The sequence below is a fragment of the Rhipicephalus sanguineus genome, chromosome 10 (genome assembly GCF_013339695.2).
Source record: "Rhipicephalus sanguineus isolate Rsan-2018 chromosome 10, BIME_Rsan_1.4, whole genome shotgun sequence".
In the NCBI taxonomy this organism is placed as follows: Eukaryota; Metazoa; Arthropoda; class Arachnida; order Ixodida; family Ixodidae; genus Rhipicephalus; species Rhipicephalus sanguineus.
Genome location: NC_051185.1, coordinates 39,163,110 through 39,169,084, shown reverse-complemented (window position 1 = coordinate 39,169,084; position 5,975 = coordinate 39,163,110). Strand labels below are relative to the sequence as shown.

Here is a 5,975-nt window from a genome sequence, read left to right as displayed (position 1 = left end):
CAGAGCATGAATAGTGCATGACTGATTAGCGTGGCAATCATCCTTGTATGGCATGACACGCTTGCATTGATTAGAACGGCAAGGATGGCCCGCATAAGCCTGAAGCGTTCCACATTTTTCTTTTCGTCTACTTGCGCGAAATGTTCCGGAGTGGTGATTGTTTCTTTCTGAAAGCCGTTGGTTGGCTGTTTCTATTAAATATGCGTCACAGTTTTGTTCATTGCTGCTGTCCATGTTAAACCGCCAACCCTGCTGAAACGTACGCGTAGAAGTCTTCAGTGATGTTCAGGGTTCGTCGATGGAAAAATGGAAGCTTATACAATAAAAGAAACTATCCGGCCTATTAAAGCAAGTCAGGGTTCGGCTGGAGATGGAATCTTGAAGAGATTAAAAATTTGTAAACACGGGGTGTCGCCGGAGTCGACGTTTCGTCAAGTGGACTTGTCTTCCACAATGCCGCAACTAAGGCGCCAACACCGAATGCACTTCTTTCGAGGAACGAACAATCACAATTCCGAATCAATATCAGAGTATTGCTTTTCTCGTAACAAGACGCCATGTGGAACGCTTCACGATTTAGCACGTCATCATGGCGCAGGGACCTCGCTAAGGTTGTCTGTATCGTTACAGTTTTTTTGTATATGTACTTGGGAAGTGCAATATATGAATTCGCGTTCAACTTTATATGGTGTCCCAGCTGACTCTAGCCAGGGATTGAAGATAGGACGATGCACTACATGACAACGTGACCAAATACCTGTTTTTTATTACTGCATGGAGCAAGTGACAGGATTTCTGTTGTTCCATTTAATTTTAATAATTATGGAAGCTTAATTACCGAACTGCTATAGTAACGAAGCTTGGCAAAAAATTGCATTGAGAAATTTGCATATCTGTTTGGACATCGGCCTATTCGTCAGTTTCTAACTTTCTGTCTATTAAATAAAAGTGTTTTTCTGCTTATTACGGATGCCCGTGCATTGCAATCGCAATGCTCCCTAACGTTCAGTACAGAAACGACCATGGCAACTGTCCCGATGTGCTTCCCCTTAAAAGGCGACACGGCAGCGACGATGGTGGTGGTTGTGTGATAACCCTACAGATGGTTTCAGCGGCACAAGCGATAAGCGCTGTGTCTGCTTATCGCTGTCATGAACCGCCATGAGAGAAGTACATCGTTTGAACGCAGAACATTAGGGAGCGCTGCAATCGCGGGTGCATAGGCGATCAAGCGGGCATGTCGCGTGGTACATTTTTGCATCTCATGGACATGCGTATTAAACGGAAAACACTACTTAATAGATATAAAGTTAGAAACTCTTTAATCCGACCTTTCGCAAACCGATCTAGAATTCTCCTTTCCGCTGACGGCTCCTCGCTGTTTCGCATTCGCCAACCGCTCGCGCCATGGGCGCAGCCGCGAATGCTCGCCGGCGTATCCCACTTCACTGCTGCTAGCGGTTGTTTCCGGGAGTTGGTTTAACTAGAGGACTTGGTTGAACCACACAATGTTCCGATCAGTTAATGTTGCGCGGTAACAGGAACAACGGTCTCAATCTTGACCCGAGTGCGAAACTTGAGGCTAAATAGTGTTCATATAAGGGCAAAGTTTGAAAATAAGCATTTGTAAGCATTTGGCACGAACGCCAAAAATAGGCATTTATAGGCACTATAAGAACACTATAAAAGCCCTTATTAACCTTTAATTCATGCTCATATATGAAAATGGCGCGAAAGTAGCGCAAGGAACACAATAGGCATTTTGCCTGAAATCCGGTCTTTAGTTATCATTTTCTGAGCTTCACAATTGCTCAGAGCCGTCTCTGCATACAGGAGATTTGTATGGCGGAGTAATCTCGTCTTGGAAAAAAAGGTTTCAGTACCCCTTTAAAGAGGGAAAAAGATTTCCAGTTTATACGACGTGTGCTCTGACATGACAGAGGTGTAAGAAGCTGTCCCTGAAGTATGATTATAGCGATAGTGGACTTCAATCGTCGCAGCAAACTGCCATTCGAGTCTACGGTCCAATGTTCTTTGATACTCGCGGACAACTTTTCTCGGCAATGAAGGGAAACATACGGGGCGGAGCGTCTGCACATCTCCTACGCGAAGTAGTCGGGTTTGGCGCGCGTCTCGTAACGCCTTGGAAAGTGATGGCTAGCGTTGCATTTCGACGCAAACGCTGCTTAGCGTCTAAGGTACGGGTAAAAGGCGCGACTTTTTCACACACGCAAAAACGCAAAGTGACAACGTATAATGTAAAAGAAATACGTATATCTCGCATGTGAGCGCTGCGTTCCGTCTCAAAAAGCTACATGTAGAAAATGAAGGAGTATTTTATATATCTCACGCAGAAAATACGGACGCAATTGTTGTACTACATTCATTAGCGGTACACTCTTAAAAAAAGGTAGTAGTACTTGCTAACTTTGGGGTTGTAACGGCTTGTCACATATGTTACAACCCTGTTAGTAAGTGCACTTAGTAACGGCAAGGGTGGTAACTGCTACTACCTTTGCCGTTACTAACAACGATTAGTAACTGTTACTACCGTTGCTGTTACTAACCATAGGTAGTAAAAGAAAGTAGTAACTGATACCAACTTGTTCATTTTGCCACATTATTAACAGTGACGAAATTCATAATGCCACACTACGAAACAACTTCGGCTAATCTTGCGTGGAGTGTCATGAACTAGAAGAACACACAAACGCAACAAGTTCACAACGCGACAGTACTTACTAAGCGACTCCCGGGGTATTTATAGCCCCTACATTGGAGATGCGCGACTGGTACCAGTGAGCACCTGTGTTTCACGATGAATTATCAAAAAATGTGACCCTAAAGCATCCTACCCTACTACCGGATTATGTGCGCTTGTGGACGTAGCACAAGACTTTTAATCAACCGTATTAAAAGAAACAATATGTCATGTCTTTTTGCTATAAAACTGCCGCAAAAAAAGCATTATGTACAGCGGCCGAGACAAGGTACTAAGCCCACTAACATAGCCTCAGTGCATTTCGATTGATTCATGTGCTAGTACATAGACAGTAAAAAGCTAATAATAATTTCTGGGATTTCACGTGCCAAAACCACAATATGATTATGAGACGCGCCGTATAGACTCCGGATTAATTTTAACCACCTGTGGTTCTTTCACGTCCGCCTGTCATGCTAGCTTGTTGGAATTTATATTGTGTACTAAAACGCATATAGCACTTGCTTACACTTCATTAACTTTAGCTCCTCCGTTTTCAGAATAGGAGAACGATGCTTAGAAATCGCGGTTGCGTAATTTTAAAACGAAAATTTATATTTTTTTCTTGATCCATGGACATTCTTTTCACCAGTTTTCGATTTAAAATGATGTGTCGAGACTATTCCAGTTATAAATAACACAATAGGTATTAACTACAATTTTAGATTAAGTATAGTTAATGGCCAGGTAGGAAAAAGGTAGTAACGGTCCATGAAAGTTAGTAACGGCTGCAGTTACTACCTATTTGCTTGCAGTTACTAACGTAGGTAGTAAACAGGTAGGAAAAAGTTAGCAATGGTTGCAGGTAGTAACTGTTTACTAACGTAGGTAGTAAACAGGTAGCAAAAGGTTAGTAACGGTCCAAGAAAGTTAGTAACCGCTGCAGTTACTACCTATTTGCTTGCAGTTACAACCTTTTTACTAACTTTTTTTTAAGAGTGTAGGATACGTGCATTGTGGATCTGTAGCCTTCGCTTCATTTCCAAGTTGTCCGCGAGTATAGCGTAGTACTCGCACTCTATTACATTAAAGGGGCCATGAACCACTTTTCCAAGTAATGATCTAATGACCTTAGTATCGGAGTTTACTGCCTCCCGAATCGATATCCGCAAAAATTTCTCGAATCCGTCAAGAATAAGCGGAGTTACGGTGGTTTGGCGCACGTTCTCATCGCTTTCTCTCTTTTCTCGTGCCGACGAGCGCACTGGAAGCTAGACAGGGAGGGATGGCACGGGGGTAAGAAGTTACATCAGCGCGCGTCATGAAACGCGATCGCTCTCCCGCTGTGATTCGCATGCGCGAGTGCGGCTACCGTGTAAAGCAAGCAGACTGAGGAGTGCGGCGCGGGCAAGTGGCGGCACCCGTGACTAGAAGCGCATCTCATCCGGCTATCGGCCAATAAGCATGCTATGTCTCCGCGACGTCAACCTGCAGACGCCCCGCCCACCGACGAGAGTGAGAACCGGCCTCTGTTTGAAAAAAGGGCGCCTGAGGAAACGGCAACTTCGCGCTCCGCTTGTGGCCTTTACGCGGCACGACTCTAATATTTTGCCGAGCAGTTCATAGCCGTGCCAGCTTTCTGCAGGTTGTGTTATTTACACAAGCCCAAGGGGTGCTTCATGACCCCTTTAATGTCCACTACATAGCCAAGTAACTCCCCCAGACCAACCGTCATTCGAGCCGACGCAACAGAGATTTCGGAGTAGGGTTGTTCTGTTTCAGACACAGGTGTGGAACAACTTTTCTCTGTCATTACTTTGGTGTAGCCATCTAAACTGCGATGGCTTTATTTTATTTACATAAGCCATGAGACTACTTTTGTAATCGAGCACCGAAGTTTAATTCGAGAATTCTAAAGCAGATAACCAAGGCGCCGTTTGCGCCAAAATATTATCCCTATATACAAAAGATCTCTTAAGTCTAACTGAGAACGAATGGTCACCGATTTTTCGCATGCTTCTAAACTGTCTTCACATTTCTGTCATTTCATATTATACCAGACGAAAGCTACCTCTACGAACCTGAAAAAGAAATGATGGCACAAGCTTTAGAGCGCAACTCTTAGGCGGCCGTTCCTGCGTTGAGTGGCGTCGCCGTTGTTGGCTGGCGTCGCTGTAACCGATAGAGCGAACGAGTACAAAATAGAGCGAACGCGGAGCCTGTCGATACCATGAGCCACTGCGAATTCGCAATGCCCACGAACTATAGGTGGCGCGCCGTGCTTTTCAAGATGGCGCCAGGAGGAGGGTCAACCCGTTTGTTAGCATAGGAACAGATAGGACGTGCGGACGTACGGCCCGTGCCACTTTCACCGGATGAAGTCATGAGCCGCGCTGAATTGGATATGAGACTAAAATACTTTCCCAAACCATGGAAAGTGCAAAGTACCCCCCACCTAATCATTTGCTGCGGTGTGAAAGGTTATATTTTCAGCTCCGTTACCGTGCATAACGATGCTTTTGCGAAATCCTGTGCGTGCTACATAAAACTGCATGAACTAAAATTGACGTATGAGCTGAACGGCACACCGAGGTAGTACGTACCGAGCCTGCCTGACGGATTTGCCGTAGTAGTAGGCCGCCAGCGAGTAGCGTCATCGCTGCAGCACGGGACCGCACGTTTAACGTGGTTATGGTTTGCAAACATAATACGCCGTCGTCATTACGTGCGCAGTCGGGAACGCGGTATTACGTCTTTAACGGAACACGAGCATTTAACATGCCATTCAGTAGCGCTTGTGTCACAACCATGCGGAGACTCTAGCCGTGTGCGATTCATTTCACTCGCATGTTGCAGATTCGATCAGCCCGATCCAAACAAGAATATCGAAAAGCATGCACACGTATGCTTTTCGCAACGTCGAAGAAGTTAGCCGAGAGGCGTGGATTGTGGCCGTGACTGCACGTTCCATCGCTCTAACCATTTCGCTTCGCTGGTCGAGCTCAAGCGTGTTGGCGATGCGGCGCTCCGCAATATCCACAATAATTGTGATACATGCAATGCACAAGAGGAACTATGCTTTTATTCTGATCTCGCTCATGGATATTATACGTTAAATACAATCAAAGTGACTTACGAGCGTGAAAGAACATTAACGCACGAGGGGACGTGAAGTGCAACTCGCTCCTCGTGAGTTCAGCTGATCGTTCATCGTCGCTGCCACAGCTGTCACTCTCGGTGCTTTCACAGTCTTCAATGTCCAGTGAAAAATCCT

General features: G+C 45.3%; 1 non-coding gene across 1 annotated transcript; it reads right to left on the bottom strand.

The window, feature by feature from the left end:
* Positions 1 to 553: 553 nt before the first annotated feature.
* Positions 554 to 658, bottom strand: LOC119372840 (U6 spliceosomal RNA). The gene has a single exon (XR_005179730.1). It is a non-coding gene; the product is annotated as a U6 spliceosomal RNA (small nuclear RNA).
* Between the last annotated feature and the right edge of the window lie 5,317 nt (positions 659 to 5,975).